The sequence below is a fragment of the Lepidochelys kempii genome, chromosome 9, assembly GCF_965140285.1.
Source record: "Lepidochelys kempii isolate rLepKem1 chromosome 9, rLepKem1.hap1, whole genome shotgun sequence".
Taxonomy (NCBI): Eukaryota; Metazoa; Chordata; order Testudines; family Cheloniidae; genus Lepidochelys; species Lepidochelys kempii.
The window spans coordinates 86,118,981-86,138,958 of record NC_136388.1 but is presented as its reverse complement, the minus strand read 5'-3'; positions in this window follow the sequence as shown (position 1 = coordinate 86,138,958).

The following is a 19,978-nucleotide window of genomic DNA, read 5'->3' as shown; positions in this document are numbered from 1 at the left end:
ATAATCCAAAGCAGGGTATAAATGTTAATTGTGTAGAGTACCTTTGTGTTGTTTTTTTACACCAATCGGGTAGACAGTTAATATGCTTTGCAGAGTTTACCCTGTAATGGTTATAGCAGGGTTGATCAAGCGACTTCAAGCTCAGCAGTAGCCAGTAAGTCCAGCAGATGTTATGCTTTTTTAGGACAGTGGGAGTTTAAAAGACTTGTTCTCTCCAGCAGAAAGAAAGCAGCATGTGCATGTAATGTAGATTGCTGCTTAGTGCTGGAAACAGTATGTTGCTCTGACCAGTGGCTGAAGGAAGTACATAGGCCATCCCACAGCAGAACATCTAATAGATTTGAGCATTACACTCCTGGGCCTCTCTGTGGCATGTGGCCCTCTGTAATAGAAATCAAAATTGTTAGTTCCTGTCATGGGGAAACTTGCTGTAATTAGCTAGAGTGAATACATATGTATGTACAGTACTGGGGCAGGCTATGTAAATAGTGACATTGTTAGAAAATAACTCAAATTAGTGATTAAATTAAATGAATCAGAACCCTAGCAATCCTAGCAAGGTCTATGCATTGATTTCTCTATTAATCCTGACAGCATGGCACTCCAAACTGTCTTTGTATAAAAAGGTTATAGATCCAAAGCTTTAAAAAATAAGTAAAGACTGAAAACACATTCATTAAGTGATTTTTATTTGTTAATTTTGTTTCTGCATAAAAATCCACAATGGAAACTAATGCAAGACACTAAAAACTGGTATTACTAAGCAAAGACACAAACCTTCCACCATTTCATCTTGAATAAAATCTTTCCGTGTTCCATCAGACGACTGTTAAAATTAGCCAGGACCTATAGAGATGCCTCATTTTACCAGCTTACAGAAAATGCCACAGCAGCAAAAAAGAAGTTCTGAAATGAGTTTGAAGCAAGTGGCTGAACTTAAGAGAAAACTTCAATTTGGGGAGCTAATTCACATTTCTTGCTGACTGCAGTTCCCACAGATTTTAACAGGATCTCTCTCTCTCTCATAATCACAGCAGTGATTATAGAGTTATGAAATGCTGGCTGCGTCTCTTTGTTATGGGATGTTTGAGTTGAATATAAGACTGAGTGACAGATTTTCAGCAAGCCAGCTTTTGCTGTCCTGACATAAAATGTTTGCTCTTCTCGTCCACTGGAGGTTAACTATGAGCCAAACTCAGCCCAGGTGTAAATGAACACAACTCTATTAAAGTGAAGCAGAGTTGTACCTATTTAAATCAGGACTGCCTATTTGGCCTACCTTTATTATAGCGCTTCCCCCCTCCTCCCCACTCCCCCTTCAAAGAACCCAAAGCATAACACAAACTCTACCATGTATACAGCAATCACTTCCCATCACTGGTATTTCACCTCTGGGGTGAAATGTGTCACTTGTTTAGCAGAGCATATGTGATGAAGTGGGTTACTGTCTGAATAACATGGGGAACTCTGCCCTGAGTTGCACTTTTAAAAATCCCATGAAATTAAAGAGAGACAAACAATGTGGAACTGAGGGCAGACTTTGGCTTTGTTCATTAAAATAGCTTGTTTAGCTCTTGATTCAGTAACAAACTGGAACACTTCCTTAACTAACGTTATTAACTAACTGGAATTCCTGATAATCTCCTGTTAATCTAGATCTGGGGGAAACTAAGCCTCTATTTGGGACATGCTGTGCCTGGGAGTTCTCAGAAGCCTCACTTATAGAGAGATCCTGTTTGGTTTGCATCCACAACTCCCTCCCTGTATCTAGCAGCTGTATAAACAGCAGCGTATGTCCTGAAATACATTAAGTAATGACCCTGACAGGTGGGTTGGGCATACCTGAATGACACTACCCACTGTGACAAAGTTCCTGCGCTACCTTGGTGGGTCTTGCGCTTATTGGATTTGCTCGCCTTGGAGCTTCACAGCAGCCCTCAGTTTGGCCGTTTTTCTGAATTCACAGTCCAGGTCGACTCCTCCTGTGTCTGACCAGGAGTTGGGAGGACTTGGGGGGAACCCAGGCCCACCCTCTATTCCGGGGTCCAGCCCAGGGCCCTGTGGAATGCAGCTCTCTAGAGTGCCTGCTGGAACAGATGTGCGACAGCTACAACTCCCTGGGCTACTTCCCCATGGCCTCCTCCCAACACCTTCTTTATCCTCACTATAGGACCTTCCTCCTGGTGTCTGATAATGCTTGTACACCTCAGTCCTCCAACAGTCCTCGTTCTCACTCTCAGCTCCTAGTGCGTCTTGCTCCCAGCTCCTCACACGCACACCACAAACTGAAATGAGCTCCTTTTTAAAACCCAGGTGCCCTGATTAGCCTGCCTTAATTGATTCTAGCAGCTTCTTGATTGGCTGAGGTGTTCTAATCAGCCTGTCTTAATTGTCTCCAGAAGGTTCCTGATTGTTCTGGAATCTTCCCTGTTACCTTACCCAGGGAAAAGGGACCTACTTAGCCTGGGGCTAATATATCTGCCTTCTATTACTCTCCTATAGACATCTGGCCCGACCCTTTCACACCACCTGCCATCCTCAACAGCATCACACCACGTCACAAACAGTTGGGATATTTAATTTTTTAAAAGGACAGCATAGGAAGGGAAACTTGAAGGGAAATTTTAGGTTAAGAGAATGAAATCTAGTTCATTCACTCCAGTAGTATGACACAGAAGCACCCTGTTGCTTGCAACACAAATGGCATACCATCAAATAAAAAACAACTGCGGAACTATGGCAGGAATATTCATCAGGTGACTGCTTCAGAGCTGAAAATTTGGCAATTAAATTAAGTGTTGACACCCTCACTTTAAAGAGCTGCATATTTTATTCTTTTTCTGACTGAAATATGAATTTAAAAGACCAGGGAAACAATTTTTAATGAATCCTCTCACATCAGGGTCACAATCAAAGTGGATAGAGCCAAAACACACAGTATCCTTGCCCCAGGAAGTTTGTTTTTGTGTGTGGTGAATTGAGTCCTGGGTAAAGTTTAGAATTTATAGCCATAACAGCTAAAGTTCATTATTTATACACAAAATGTACATTTTTGTCCGAGATTCCTCTCACTGCCACACTCATGAGTCTCATCGCTGATCTAAAAGGGCTCTCTTAGGGCCTACTTTGTATCCTATGGCTCATTTAGTCCTTGGTGTCTCAGCTAAGGCTGCCAATAAGGAAGCTACATATGATGGTGGGGTTTAATAGCACAGAACTGGATTGAGGCCAACAACTCACTTTACACAGACCACGCAACTGCTATCAGATGGTAACAATTTAGGGGTATTATTTAGCTGGGCTGGATTCAGTTTGGTGTCCTAAATGGGAAGTATCCTATTAGCAATAGTGAAAGATATCCATCTTCCAAAACAAGGATTAAGTAGTGTTAAAATCCAAGCACTGGTACCAGGCAATTCATTTGAATACCAAACCCTGTGCACCAAGTTTGCTTAGCTCATGGGAACACACCTGATCACTATGCCAGTCTTGATCTTACTCTCTCTTCTCCCTCTCATCCTGCCTCCTTCCCTCTCTGTCCTTGTCACTTAGGAACACATTGACACTGACCAGAAGAAAGTCTGCTCTCAAAGTCTTTCAGAAACTTTGAGTCAGCTGCTTAATAGGAGGTGGGCAAACCTAGCGATATTTCTGAGCAACAGCAGAATGAAAACTAATGTTTAGATAACTTTCTGAATTTGAAACTTCCTTTTCTTCCCATGCTCTGGGGATGGGTTTCAACCCGAGCCCAGGGCTCCCTTTGGCCTGCTGATTCATGCTGCACCAAGCTGTGATGACACCAACGTTCTGATGACAATACTTTATCCTGGAAGACAAAAATCCAATAGGTGGTAATGTCTTGTCTGCCATACTGAGTTTGCAATGGGCGGGTCAAGAGGAGCATTGTTATTATCTGTATTTTAGTGGTACCTAGGAGCCTTAGTCACGGAGCGAGACCCCATTGTACTAAGCACAATGTACAAACACAAAAGACAGTCCTGGCCCGAAAAGCTAACAATTTCAGTAGATAACTTGACTTTTGAAAACCTTAAACAACTCTGAAAATGATTATTCCAATAAGCAAAGGAATTAAAGTCGGAAAGTACTGTGGATTGCCACAAGTGTGAGGGGCTATTGTGAATATTATTTAGGATCCAGACCAGAAAGAACATTGCCCTTGGATATATACAAGAAACCAAACAGTACCTATGTCACACATCAACTCTGTGCTACTCTATATTGGGAACAATTAGGAGCTGCCACAATCCTAGGAGAATTCATTGTTTGTGTCCTTCAGGTGCTCTGAGCTTTGGGGATAAGTGCTGAAGACTGGAAGTCAATTCTGAATACTGTACATCAGCCCTGCAAACTCAGCACTGCCTCTGAAAAGAAAAAACCTGTTTCATTTTGAACAGTCTCTAGGCTTTCAGAATTTCACGTCACAGCCTTATTTAACCCACTATTATTTTAATACATTTTAAATTAAATCCTTGAAGCAAAATGGTATAATCTAGAGATTCTGCAATGTTAATTTTGAGCTATAATACAGTACTAGGGAGAAAATTGACCCTCTTTTACCCTTTAATCAGCATTTTGTAACTCAAGCCTAATCTGAGTGACTACCTACTTTTCGCATGGGATTCTATTCCTGCTTTTGTCTAGAACAGTACCACTGAGCACACCGGAAAAGGGAAGCAGCAATATGTATGACCTTTAGCTTAACTGTTATCGCTAGGGAACCAGTGGCTGTTGCTATGGTTGTTTAGTCAGCCTGTCACCCCGTATCACATTCTTAGTGTTCACAATTGATAAAAAGATGTTTTATCTTCCAAACACAACCCTGAAAAAGGCAGCCGAATTTTCTATTAATCTTTTTAAAAAATAAAATCTATTTGTGCCACAGCTTGTGAAAATGCTGATCTATATGCCTATCCCTGTTACGATATAAGATGACTTCTAAAAAGTGTGCATGTTAAGGTTAAATGGGATGTAATAAAAATAGGACTTCCGTTTGTATTTTTCTGATTTCATCGCGGTTTGGATTTTTGTTTGTGCCCCTCTCACTAGATATTTCCAAGGTCAGAGAAGACACTGACTGAAAAAAAAAAAAGAGTGATGATTTTCAAGTACATCTAAACTGTATTAAATCTCTCTACTGCACTCTACAACCTCAAGCCTTTCCCTTATGAGACTATTATTTTTCAGCATCTTGTTAGTCCTGCTTTGCACATAACCTTGTGAACCATGGAACTTTGTGAATAACTTTATCCTTAGCCCTAAAGGTGCACTGTCAACCTCTCATGATTAGACTTGGAAATTTAAATTAATTTTTGTTTCAAACACAACCTTGTATGCTGAGTGTTTGAAAAGTGTTCCTGCAAGGTAAGTTTTGAGACAGAGCCAGTGAACTGTGTGGGCAAAAGAAAAAAACCCCTCTCCTTGATAGACCCACTCACTTGAGGTAGAATAAACATCTGAAGACCTTCCTATACACAGACTTCTTAGCTAGTGAACAACCATATCACCACCACCCAGAGATGGCAAAGAGAGGATTATACAAAGAACAAGGCTCCCATATCTACAACCAACAGTGACAAGATGTGTCCACTCCTTCACCTTCCCACTTTATCCTTTCTCTTTTCCTTCCGAGCAATCCCAGAGAAGAGAGTGAGGTAATTACTTATTCACCATGAGGGTTCTGTAAGCGTGGCAATACACAGTGTCCTCGTCCGTCACTCCCCACCGGGGAGAACGGAGAGGCAGTTGATTCAGCATACGGACAACATGCAGATCGGTATCCACTTTTCATTAGGCATACACAGTGCTGTGTCTTTGCCATCATGGCGCATGGTAAGTACTTTGATGCGAGCAAGGCATGCTGACTAAGGCTCCATTCCGATAAGAAAGAGAAGATGGATTTGGGAAGTAGTTAGAGTTTGGCAGAAGTGGTGTGTCGCCTGCATTGCTCAGGTGGTGTGATGCTTTCTTGGGCCATCCAGAACTGTAGGTCCCCTGTTACTCTTCTGCCTCAGTGAGAGAGAAATTTTCTGCTGCTAAAAACTGTGTCAGCTTGCTGACACTCCAGTCTGTTAGCAAGCCCAGAAAACTCCTTGGAACTCTGCCAGGCCTTGCCTGGCAAGGAACTCTTGGTGCCCCCGGTTCCCAAACGGCTTAGAAGAACATTCCTCTGCAGCACCCAGCCCCTGTCACAGGATGCCCACAGAAATTCCAAATCTTTTGTCTCCAAAGAGACAAATACCTACCAGCCTGTTAGTTTATTTGAGGATGCTCATCTTGCTTTCATATAACAGCACTGAGATGAATTTATAATAAAACCAGAATAAGTTTATTAATAAAGAACAGAGATTTAAGTGACACTAAGTAGAGATAATAGAAACAGAAAATGGTTATAAATAAAAGAACAACATGCTTCTAAAAATCTACATGTAACCTTAGCAGACTCCAAGCTTTGCTGAAACAGTTTTTTCCTCTACAGTTATTTTTCAGCATCACCAGCCCACATAGTTGGGGATCCAACATTCATAGATGCAAAGAATGCAGGCCTCTTTGTTCCCTCTGTTATGGATATCATGATGCCCTTTTGCTTCTCCTTATATTTCTTAAAGTTCACTGTCTTTGTCTCAAGAGTCAGGTGTGGGGTACAGACTGTGGGGTATCCTCAGTGTGCTGACACCGTGCTGTTTCTTCATCTTCCTGGTAACTGGTTTCTACCACAGATGCAAATTAACTGCTCATTGTCTCCGTCATCACCATGCTCAATTTACATTATAGAGACAGGCAAATCAACCTTCCTTTGACTAGGACAAACTTGTTTTGTAAGTCTGCCTCCGAAACATATTTTAGGAATATATTTCCAGCACACGTACATAACTCTCTATGCACCATAGATACATCAGACAATGATACTAGTGACTGCTATGTCACCTGCTTTCATTTGATACCAAACACAACACTCTTTGCAAATAAATACTGTGACAGCAATGTGTTAATTTAGCGAGTGGGTCAGGCCTGGTAGGAGTTACAGAATAGTGGGTCCCCTGCCAGTTGGCATTAAGGGGCTCTCAGGGTCACAGGCAGTATACACACTCATGAACAGGGAGATTAGAAAACTATCAATAATCCTGAACCTCTATTTGCTTCCAAGTATTCTCCAGGCACCATTTGCCAATGGGTGGCCAAGAGTGCCATTTTTCATTTGTGTTTAGTGTGACAACTGTGATTATTTTTCTTGGCTACATACCCTGCACTAGTTAGCCAGACCTTTACCACTGCCAGACTGGGTTCATGTAATAAGGGACACATACTTAGTTAAGCTTCAGCTGGCAAAGAAACAGGTAGCCTGACCGCAGATGGCACTGGCTTTCCATTAGGTTCTGGGTCAAACTCAAGATGTTGTTATTGGTCCTGGCTATCGAAGAGAACAGTTTTCTGTGCATATACCACTGAGAGACGAGGTGAGTGAGGTCATATGTTTTTTTATGGGACAATTTCTGTCGGTAAAAGAGACAAGCTTTGGAGCTATTCAGAGCTCTCTTCTTCTGTTCTGTGGGACCAACATGGCTACACCACCATGGCAAACATACACCACTATAATAGCGAAGGTGCTTGTGCCAACAGTCCTTTCATTTCAAAATCTGGGACTGTGAGTGGGATTTTCTCAATGGGGCCTACAACTTCATTGATCTGAGGGAAGCCAAGTCTGCTTCTATAATGTAGCTCATCTTTTATCACAAGCTTTCATCTAAAATGATTAAAGGAAGGTTTGTTGGTTATTTTATTCTGTGGGTAAGACTGTCATGACACTGGTTAGTAGGATTTCGGTATTGTTCCCATGCAGAGACCTTTGACTGCCTTTTAGAAATGAAGAAACACAAGATGGGTGAGACCACAAGATGGACCAACTTCTGTTGGTGAGAGACAAGCTTCCGAGCTTACACAGAGCTCTTCTTCAGAACAAATACATGCGTAAATAAAACTGTTCTGACAGAAATGGTGGCAACAGATGATAGTCTGTTCAGAGATTGCAAAACAGAACCTAGTTAATTAGCTTGATTATAACAAAGCAAATTCAGCATCCTCGATTTCTGAGTCTGTTAAAATTGCATCCAAAAACGTAGATTCTTTCGCACTTGACCCCCATGTTACAAATGGCAGCTGTTAATTTAGATTCACATATAATTCCACCTGATACTAATTTTCATAGCACTATGCAACCTGCCTTCCAGCACTAGTCAATATTTACATCAACAATGCTGAGTTAGGAAATGAGGCAATTATGATGTAGCCTGATTTTCAAAGATGCTGACTTCCTGTAGGTCCCATTGACTTCAGTGGGATTTGTGGTTGCTCAGCACCCCTTTGTTAGAGAAAATTACTCCCAAAAGCACGAACACGTTTTCTCAGTGTTTCTCACTTTTGATTCTTGTACCACGTAAGCTGCTATGTGCATGTTTTGGAAGGTTGAGAGGAAAGCAGATTGCCGGTGGTGAGTCAAAAGGTTTTGTGAGGTTATTTGTTTGTTTGTTTTTTAATAGAACTGGAGAGTAAACCATAAATATCATATGCAGTAACAGTACAATATATTTAAACACAAACAGAATAATCAGTTATATGTCAGCACGGTAGGTAAGATTGCCATTTGCTTCATCATTAAAGTGGCCACTGACTTCTTGCTGCTGATCTCAGTGCACTAATTTGTTAGTTTTAAAGTGCTTAGATCCTACTGTGTAGCAACAAGAGGAAAAGAGGCGGAACTGACCACCTATTTGAAGGGCACAGGTTCATTTTAGGATAGCCTGCAGAAACCATTGTCAAGCAAGATCACTCAACATGGTTGCTAAGTCAGGAAAATCAGGCGTTTATGTTGGAGTAGGGAATCCAAGGATTTACAGAAATAGTTTTCAATAATGCCATTGTGGCTCTAGCACAGAGATCTGTCTGTCAAAAACACATGAGACACTGTATAAAATCCTTCCCTCTGATGTAATATTGGAACAAAAAAGGTTACTTTTTTAGCAAATGCACCATACCCATAACAAATATACAGGGAAACTGCTTGTCAGGGAATAAAGCAAAAACATGATAAAAACCAAAATAAATGTGTATTGCCCAGCCTAAACTATCCCTCTAGGCCTGCATGAGCTTTAAATTACCCATGCCATACTGAGCTCTGTAAGCCTTTTCTCCATGCTTTTCAAACCTGTAAATGCCCTTGGATGGCAATGATCATTATGAATGGGTGTGTACGGCTGAAATAAATCATAGTTTCACTCTGAGAATGTTGGGATCCCTTGTGTACTATGAAATCTAAGCAATTACACTCCATTTTCCAAGCTAGGAATCAACCACATATAATACAACAACAACACAGAGGGGAAATAAAGCAAGAAAAGACAACTATGTAAGCACTGGAAAGGTAAGAACAATTATCCTTCGGAAGCATTAAATATTCTAATGAGGCTGATACACGACAAACGCTAAACCAGCCCTACGCACCTAGCTATTAACATATCACATGATGATAAAATGAGACAATTGCAGACAAAGCTGAAAGAAGGGAAACTGAGGGATGAGAATGGGCTTTTGGCCAGCTGAACAACACCTTTTAGAACACAGGTAAAGCCATTAGAGAGAGAACATACATTAATAAAAGACTAACGTTGAATAACCGGCCCTGGAACTTACCTACGCTCTTGTTCCAACAGTGTCTCAACATGTTAACCTTCGGGAAAGACAGTAAGTCCTGTCCTGTTATTTTCTCAGGCATTTTCTGGGGATGCAAGGTAATGGAAGCTTAAGAAGATCTATTTTAGGTTGAGTTGGAAGTTTGGTGGTCATTGAGCTCTTAGAAGTTTGTACAGATTTTTAAAAATAATGAGTGTGCAGGTCTATGAGAGGAAGGATGGTCTTGTGGTTAAAGCACTAGATTTAGATTTAGGCAATCCAGATTCAAAACTGTGCTCCACTACAGATTTCCGGTATACCTTACTTAAATTCCCTGTGCCTCAGTTTCTCCATCTGCAAAATTGTGATAATAATTCTTACTTTCTCCCTTCAACTTCTCTAATCCTATATATACTTATGCAAGTGCTTAACTTGTGGCACTGTATGCAGACCCATTGAGGTACTCACAGTGCCTCGAGTTAAGCACACTGAAGAAGTCTGTGTTCCAACAGTAATTAGAATGAGAATCCCTTGCTATCAGTCCCACATATAGTGAACTAGATCACATTGTTGATGGTATTGAACTTCTTTGTGGTCACATTTGCTGCTCAGCAAGGAACCTGGCTCCATGGCAGGCAGATGCATGCAAGGGAGTTTTTAACAACCCCAGTGGCATTAGTAGCAGTCTGGGCAATGCCAATCCTAAATGAATTGCGGTATCCCCATGCCATAGTGTACTTGGAGCCCAAAGACTAGCCCTGGACCACGTCCTGGGGGACAATCAATAACCTCTGATCTGCAGGAAATGTGTGAGCAAGTGACTGATACCACTTTATTACAATATAGGTTTTCAAGGCTCTCTCTCCAAGGAAAAGAACTAGGTACTTACCTTTAATTTAATCTGTATGCAAATAGATTCTCCTTAACATTTCTAGGCTTTGAAGATCAGCGGCTGCATGTTCCAAAGATCAGCTGTATTACAATAACTCTCTTTTCACAACAGCTTGTATGTCATTTTTCTCCTTTCACCCTTCACCTACTGTTGTTTACAGTTCCATTTTCTAGGCCATCAATAGTCCTCATATGAAGTACAAGCTTATTTGTGTCAGTCACTGCATAAAATGCCTAATACCTTCCGTAAGGCTTAAATTGGGGCTTCACTGACTAGGGGTCCTATAAAGGTAGCAGCCAGTCAGGCAGCGGCACAGACAGCTGCAGCAGCACAGGAGCTAGCAAACAGAGCTGTAAACAGGGGAGTTTGAGTGGGAGTTTGAAAGGAGTTTGAAAGGGGAGTTTGTCTTGTGGTGCTTGTGTGGGGTTTGGTTTTGCTGTGGGTGGTGGTGTTTTGGTGTGGTTTGTGTTTCCCAGATTAACAGGATTTAGGTGGGAAGGCTATGACAGATTCAGAGGTGGCCGTGGGAGTGACCCATGTAGCAGATGACACAATGAAGATGACTGGATGTGGAAGCTGTGGTATGTACATGATCCTGGAGGGGGCACCTGGTAAGAGTTTTGTCTGCATGAAATGCCGTCTGATAGAGCTGATGGAGGAAAAGATCAGAGGTTTGGAGATGCAGGTGGAAAGTCTGGTAGAGTTTAGGAAGGGGTTTGAGCAGATTATGGAGCAAAGACATGAGGTATCTGAAGGGAAAAGCTCAGACTTGCAGATGGAAGCAGGACTAGGGAATTCTGAGGGGAGACTGGGTGAGGAAAGTGGTCAGTGGAAGCATGTGACTAAAAGAACTAGGCAGAGGAAAAGACGGGCTAGTGAAGGAGAAATAGAGCTTCAGAATAGGTTTGCAGAGTTGGAAAATGAAGAAGGGGCTCAGCAGGTAGTCACTGAAGGTGACAGGGCAAGGAAGAAGAGAAGAGCGGTTAGTCCTATAGGAAAAGGGGAAGAGTTAATGGAGATTACACCAAATATGAGCCCCAGGAGGATACAGGATGGGTTAAAAAGGATTACAAGGGAGAATGGGAATGGAAAGAACTTGCAGCCAGAGGGAACAGGGGATAGACTGGAGAATAGCACCGTCACTAGGAAAAGGCAGGTCTATGTGATTGGGGACTCTTTACTGAGAAAAATAGATAGGCCTGTAACCAGAGCTGATCCAGAAAATAGGAGGGTGTGCTGTCTTCCAGGTGCTAAGATACAGGATGTAGACCTGAGGTTGAAAAGGATTCTAAAGGGAGCGGGAAAGAATCCCCTAATTATCCTTCATGTGGGAACAAATGATACGGCTAGATTCTCGCTGGAAAGTATTAAGGGAGACTATGCTAGGCTGGGGAGGACGCTTAAGGAAATTGAGGCTCAGGTGATCTTTAGTGGGATTCTGCCTGTTCCTAGAGAAGGGCAACAAAGGTGTGACAAGATTATGACTATCAATAGATGGCTTAGGCAGTGGTGCTATAAGGAGGGCTTTGGGATGTATGGCCATTGGGAGGCATTCATGGATAGAGGACAGTTCTCTCGGGATGGACTTCATCTGAGTAGGGAAGGAAATAGACTTCTAGGATGGAGGCTGGCACAACTGATTAAGAGAGCTTTAAACTAGGAATTTGGGGGAGATGGTTGGGAGATGTCCAGGTAATCTCCACGCCAGAATTTAGCATAGAGTGGAAAGAAAATGAAGTAAGAGTGGATACAGCTGTAGGTAGGAGGAAGGGCAGTGTAGATACAAGTCTAATAGGTTATACTGGTAGTAAAATAACCGTGCCTAATAGGGTACAGAATGTGAGTGAGGCCAAACAGCAAAAATTAAGATGTTTGTACACTAATGCAAGGAGCCTAGGTAACAAAATGGAGGAACTAGAGTTACTGGTGCAGGAAGTGAAACCAGATATTATAGGTATAACAGAGACCTGGTGGAATAGTAGTCATGACTGGGCTACAGGTATTGAAGGGTATGTGCTGTTTAGGAAAGACAGAAATAAAGGTAAAGGTGGTGGAGTAGCACTGTATATCAATGATGAGATAGAATGTAAAGAAATAAGAAGCGATGAAATGGATATGACTGAGTCTGTCTGGGCAACAATTAAATTGGGGAAAAAAACTATTAGAGCCTCCCCTGGGATAGTGCTTGGGGTGTGCTATAGACCGCCGGGATCTAATTTGGATATGGATAGAGCCCTTTTTAATGTTTTTAATAAAGTAAATACTAATGGAAACTGTGTGATCATGGGAGACTTTAACTTCCCAGATATAGACTGGAGGACGAGTGCTAGTAATAATAATAGGGCTCAGATTTTCCTAGATGCGATAGCTGATGGATTCCTTCAGCAAGTAGTTGCTGAACCGACTAGAGGGGATGCCATTTTAGATTTGGTCTTGGTGAGTAATGAGGACCTCATAGAGGAAATGGTTGTAGGGGATAATCTTGGCTCAAGTGATCATGAGCTAATTCAGTTCAAACTGAATGGAAGGATTAACAAAAATAAATCTGCAACTAGGGTTTTTGATTTCAAAAGGGCTGACTTTCAAAAATTAAGGAAATTAGTTAGGGAAGTGGATTGGACTGAAGAATTTATGGGTTTAAAGGTAGAGGAGGCCTGGGATTATTTTAAATTAAAGCTGCAGAAGCTATCGGAAGCCTGCATCCCAAGAAAGGGGAAAAAATTCATAGGCAGGAGTTGTAGACCAAGCTGGATGAGCAAGCATCTTAGAGAGGTAATTAAGAAAAAGCAGAAAGCATATAGGGAGTGGAAGAAGGGAGGGATCAGTAAGGAAAGCTACCTTATTGAGGTCAGAATATGTAGGGATAAAGTGAGACAGGCTAAAAGTCAAATAGAGTTGGACCTTGCAAAGGGAATTAAAACCAATAGTAAAAGGTTCTATAGTCATATAAATAGGAAGAAAACAAAGAAAGAAGAAGTGGGACCGCTAAAAACTGAGGATGGAGTGGAGGTCAAGGATAATCTAGGCATGGCCCAATATCTAAACAAATACTTTGCCTCAGTCTTTAATAAGACTAAAGAGGATCTTAGGGATAATGGTAGCATGATAAATGGGAATGAGGATATGGAGGTAGACATCACCATATCTGAGGTAGAAGCGAAACTCAAACAGCTTAATGGGACTAAATCGGGGGGCCCAGATAATCTTCATCCAAGAATATTAAAAGAATTGGCACAAGAAATTGCAAGCCCATTAGCAAGAATTTTTAATGAATCTGTAAACTCAGGGGTTGTACCGTATGATTGGAGAATTGCTAACATAGTTCCTATTTTTAAGAAAGGGAAAAAAAGTGATCCAAGTAATTATAGGCCTGTTAGTTTGACATCTGTAGTATGCAAAGTCTTGGAAAAAATTTTGAAGGAGAAGGTAGTTAAGGACATTGAAGTCAATGGTAAATGGGACAAAATACAACATGGTTTTACAAAAGGTAGATCGTGCCAAACCAACCTGATCTCCTTCTTTGAGAGAGTAACAGATTTTTTAGATAAAGGAAACGCAGTGGATCTAATTTACTTAGATTTTAGTAAGGCGTTTGATACTGTGCCACATGGGGAATTATTAGTTAAATTGGATAAGATGGGCATCAATAGGAAAATTGAAAGGTGGATAGGGAATTGGTTAAAGGGGAGACTACAATGGGTCCTACTGAAAGGTGAACTGTCAAGTTGGAGGGAGGTTACCAGTGGAGTTCCTCAAGGATCAGTTTTGGGACCAATCTTATTTAATCTTTTTATTACTGACCTGGGCACAAAAAGTGGGAGTGTGCTAATAAAGTTTGCAGATCATACAAAGCTGGGAGGTATTGCTAATTTAGAGAAGGACAGGGATACCCTACAGGAGGATCTGGATGACCTTGTAAACTGGAGTAATAGGAATAGGATGAAATTTAATAGTGAGAAGTGTAAGGTCATGCATTTAGGGATTAATAACAAGAATTTTAGTTATAAGCTAGGGACGCATCAACTAGAAGTAACGGAGGAGGAAAAGGACCTTGGAGTATTGGTTGATCATAGGATGACTATGAGCTGCCAATGTGATATGGCTGTGAAAAAAGCTAATGTCGTCTTGGGATGCAACAGGAGAGGTATTTCCAGTAGGGATAAGGAGGTTTTAGTACCGTTATATAAGGCACTGGTGAGACCTCACCTGGAATACTGTGTGCAGTTCTGGTCTCCCATGTTTAAGAAGGATGAATTCAAACTGGAACAGGTACAGAGAAGGGCTACTGGGATGATCCGAGGAATGGAAAACTTGTCTTATGAAAGGAGACTCAGGGAGCTTGGCTTGTTTAGCCTAACTAAAAGAAGGTTGAGGGGAGATATGATTGCTCTCTATAAATATATCAGAGGGATAAATACCAGAGAGGGAGAGGAATTATTTAAACTCAGTACCAATGTGGACACAAGAACAAATGGATATAAACTGGCCACTAGGAAATTTAGATTAGAAATTAGACGAAGGTTTCTAACCATCAGAGGAGTGAAGTTTTGGAATAGCCTTCCGAGGGAAGTAGTGGGGGCAAAAGATCTATCTTGCTTTAAGATTAAACTCGATAAGTTTATGGAGGAGATGGTATGATGGGATAACATGGTTTTGGTAATTAAATATTCATGGTAAATAGGCCCAATGGCCTGTGATGGGTTTTTAGATGGGGTAAGATCCAAGTTACCCGGGAAAGAATTTTCTGTAGTATCTGGCTGATGAATCTTGCCCATATGCTCAGGGTTTAGCTGATCGCCATATTTGGGGTCGGGAAGGAATTTTCCTCCAGGGCAGATTGGAAGACCCTGGAGGTTTTTCGCCTTCCTCTGTAGCATGGGGCACGGGTCACTTGCTGGAGGATTCTCTGCTCCTTGAGGTCTTCAAACTACAATTTGAGGACTTCAATAGCATAGATATAGGTGTGAGGTCTTTTTTAGGAGTGGTGGGTGAAATTCTGTGGCCTGCATTGTGCAGGAGGTCAGACTAGATGATCATAATGGTCCCTTCTGGCCTAAATATCTATGAATCTATGAATCTAAGTACAAGCTTATTTGTGTCAGTCACTGCATAAAATGCCTAATACCTTCCGTAAGGCTTAAATTTAAGCCTTTTTTTTTTTTTTGGCAACAGCTGAAAAGTTAAGCTCAGCTACACAGCAAGGTTATATTCCACCTACTTCATAGAAACACAGCAAGATCTATGTCCTGTCACACCACCTATATTAGTGCCTTTATTTGCAAAGAGGTGCTTGTTCAGGATAGAATAAAGTGCTTCCTAGGGCATAAGTGAAATATAGTAGCAAATAGCTACTGCAGATTGTCCAGGTCAGATAAGCTTATGATCATTCCTATGAGTTCTCCTAGGGGGAAGTTCTACCAAACAGGTGATTCTACTACCTAATTTGTAATCTCTAACTTAGCTAACAGACAACAGAAGATAATGAGGGTAGGACTGTGTGAATAGACATATCTGTTTATAAATCTTTCTGGGATGTTTGTCTTTAGCCTCTTGTTTTACCACAAGAGAACATATTAAAAATGCATCTTGGTCCATATATTCCAGAGCCCTGCTCCTGATATTTTAATGGAGCTCTTTACACACACAGGCATAATGAGATCTAAGCAGTGGAAGCTGAAATCAGTAAAGTTCGAAGTGTAAATAAGGCAGAAATTTTTAACTGTGAGGGTAGTTAACCACTAGAACAACTTAAAGTTTTGTGGTAAATCCTCCATCACAGGGAGTCTTTAAATCAAGACCAGATATCTTTATAGAGAAGATATTCTCTAGTCGAACCACAGGTTCTTTGGCTCAATGCAGGAATCAGTAGATGAAATCCTATGGCCTCTATTATGTAGCAGGTCAGGCTAAACAGTCATAATGGTTCCCTCTGCCCTTTAAAAAATAATTGTGAAACCCATCTCCCAAGACTAGAATGCAAGAGATTTTGGGGTGACATGGCCCACGATCTCCATGATGAATTTTGGGCAGACATCTTGGTTTGTGTTGGTATTAGTTTTTCATTTGATTATGCTGGTGAGGAATTATGGTTCTACTGCAGTCACGCTGGTGGGAGGAGAGGCAGAGAATGCTGAATGTCCCTCTAGATACTGCTTCTGCTCAATGCTCAAAATGGCAATGATTGGTTTCAAAGGGAGCTGTGTTCAGCCTTCCTTGGCAGAAGGGAAAGAGAGTGAATGGATAGAAAAGGAGAGAATGATCAGATTCCCTCAGCCTACACCCCCACAAAAAGAATAACGAACAGGATTACCAATTAGTCATTACAATTCTACAAATAAATAATTTGTATGCGAGCTATCATCTGTTCCTTGAATCTGGCCCTCTGTCTCTTCACATTTCCAAGCCTCAGTGATGCGCAGCTGCATCTGTCACGAGGCATTAGGTTATGTCAGCAGTGTAATGCAACAACAGATAAAACTAGTTGTGGCACATAAGAAAATGACAGATCAATCTGGAGAATTTGAAGAGACACTTTTCTAAAGGAACGCAGGTGCAGAAGCTAGGCTTTAACGAAAGTTCTTTCAAAAGCTGGAAGCAAACAATAAAAACGGCCATTTGATCCTAAGTAGATTTTAAAAAGCATGTTTTCTATCCAAATATTTTGCTACAGCTGATTGCCACATATCTGAAAACTGACAAACAAGATTTCTTTCAAACTGAAGTACAAAGTGTGTGGCAGAGAGGGAAGTGACTACAGGTTCCCTGCCCATTAATATTGAACCTCTTCATTTTAACAAGGGATTAGACACCTAGTGTAAAGTACTGGCTGGAGTATGTGTTGACCTTCTGCTCAATAAAGTCCAACCAATTCACGTGTTTGCAATTATATTCCCAACCAACAGCATAGCACTGGCACAGGTTGTAAGCTCTTCAAAACAGGGACCATCCTATATATTTGTACAGCGCCTTTGTAACACACCTCACCTCAAAGCAGCACCCTGTAGCCTCCATATTCATCATTCACATACAGTTGTGATATTTCATACAAAGCATGCTGTATAAGGTATCATAGGAAAGCTCATGATCTGCTGAAACCCACTGCTCTGTCAAAATCTGTATTCATTAGTGTGTATGAAGTTGAGAGATTTTGCTCTATGGTTGTAATTGAAATATGTTGTAAGTTTGGGAGTCATCCATTGCTAGTTCTCCAGTAACAAGCAGGTGATCCACACCCAGGTGGGTGTTAAACAACCATAATCAGCAGGGGAATTGTAAACAAGGGATTTACAATTCTGTAAGAGAAGCACCACATAATGAGGATTGCTCAATCCTGTGACTCAGCAAGGCCCACCAGGCATGCCTGGGCTAGTACTTTCCAGGGAGATGGACTAAGAGTATAAAATAAGGGACAGTAGCATCATGAGGACACCTTTCTCCTCCCACTCTATGCTGGAAGCAAAAAGAACACTGGGGAAGACGCAGACCTGAAATGACGAGACTGGTCCCAGGCTTAAGGGGAAAGCCTGTGTATTAAGAAACATAACCTACCTGTAACATATAGTGGGGTGAGAAAAACTGCTTGATACAAATACTGCTTAGTCTAATAAGGTTTAACTTTTATTTTCTTTGGTAACTATCTCTGACCTTTTGTGCCTACCACTTATAATCACTTAAAATCTATCTTTCTGTAGTCCATAAACTTATTTTAAAGTTGTATCCTTACCCGTGAGTTTGTTTGAAGCGTTTGGGGAATCTGCTCAGGTTACAAAAAACCTGGTGCATGTTCACTTTCCTTTGACGAAGTGGTGAACTAATTAATAGACTTACATTGCTCAAGAAAAGGTCTGCAGCAGTGCAAGTGCAGTGCAAGCAGTATATTCCTGGGGTGAAAGACTGGGGGCTTGGAAGATTTGCTGGTGTCTTTCTCTGTGTGATTTGTGAGTGGTTAAGGAAGCATTCGTGCAATTTAGCTGGGTGTAGGGCTCCACATGCTGTTGTACTGAGTGATAACAGCGCTCGGCGATTGCTGCTTGTCACTATCAAAGTATTGTGAGAGACATCCCAGACTGGAGAGTTAAGGGGGCATAGCAGTACCGCAGTTCCAGGTTGTACACTAGGGATCCTGTCACACCCTGTGTTTTTGGTATCAAAGGATTTGGTATCAAGGGATCTATCAGTGCATGAGTCAAAAAGAACATAGCTGCCACCTTTTTAACAGTGTGCTCCGCGTCTCAGTTGGTTCATGCACACTTCCTCTCCACCTTCAAACTGATCACCTTACTTTCAATTCATCATCATCCAACCCATCTCCACTCCCTGTAAATTAACAGCTGGAAATAATCAGAACCATATGACCCACAGGCGTCCAGCTGAGCAATAGCATTCTACACGCCACAACTGGGATACCACTATTATGAGTTTTCCTAGATAAGAGAATTACCATGTCTTATCTATTTTTTTCTCAGAATCCAGTATGGCTACAAATATATAACCCTTTTCCCATTACAACTATCTCTACCTTCAGGAAAAGCAAGCCCCTTATTGTTTTCCTATTAGGGAATGCCTTCTTTTCCCTCTGTTCAGTGATACTTATTTAAATTCTTAGTTCAATCATAGAATCATAGAATATCAGGGTTGGAAGGGACCTCAGGAGGTCATCTAGTCCAACCCCCTGCTCAAAAGCAGGACCCATCCCCAATTAAATCATCCCAGCCAGGGCTTTGTCAAGCCTGACCTTAAAAACTTCTAAGGAAGGAGATTCCACCACCTCCCTAGGCAACGCATTCCAGTGTTTCACCACCCTCCTAGTGAAAAAGTTTTTCCTAATATCCAACCTAAACCTCCCCCACTGCAACTTGAGACCATTACTCCTTGTCCTGTCCTCTTCCACCACTGAGAATAGTCTAGAACCATCCTCTCTGGAACTACCTCTCAGGTAGTTGAAAGCAGCTATCAAATCCCCCCTCATTCTTCTCTTCTGCAGACTAAACAATCCCAGTTCCCTCAGCCTCTCCTCATAAATCATGTGTTCCAGACCCCTAATCATTTTTGTGGCCCTTTGCTGGACTCTCTCCAATTTATCCACATCCTTCTTGTAGTGTGGGGCCCAAAACTGGACACAGTACTCCAGATGAGGCCTCACCAATGTCGAATAGAGGGGGACGATCACGTCCCTCGATCTGCTCGCTATGCCCCTACTTATACATCCCAAAATGCCATTGGCCTTCTTGGCAACAAGGGCACACTGCTGACTCATATCCAGCTTCTCGTACACTGTCGCCCCTAGGTCCTTTTCCGCAGAACTGCTGCCTAGCCATTCGGTCCCTAGTCTGTAGCTGTGTGTAGTTCTGGACAAAAACATAATCTACAAGGCCTGTCACATGTGACAAAGTCAGTAGATAC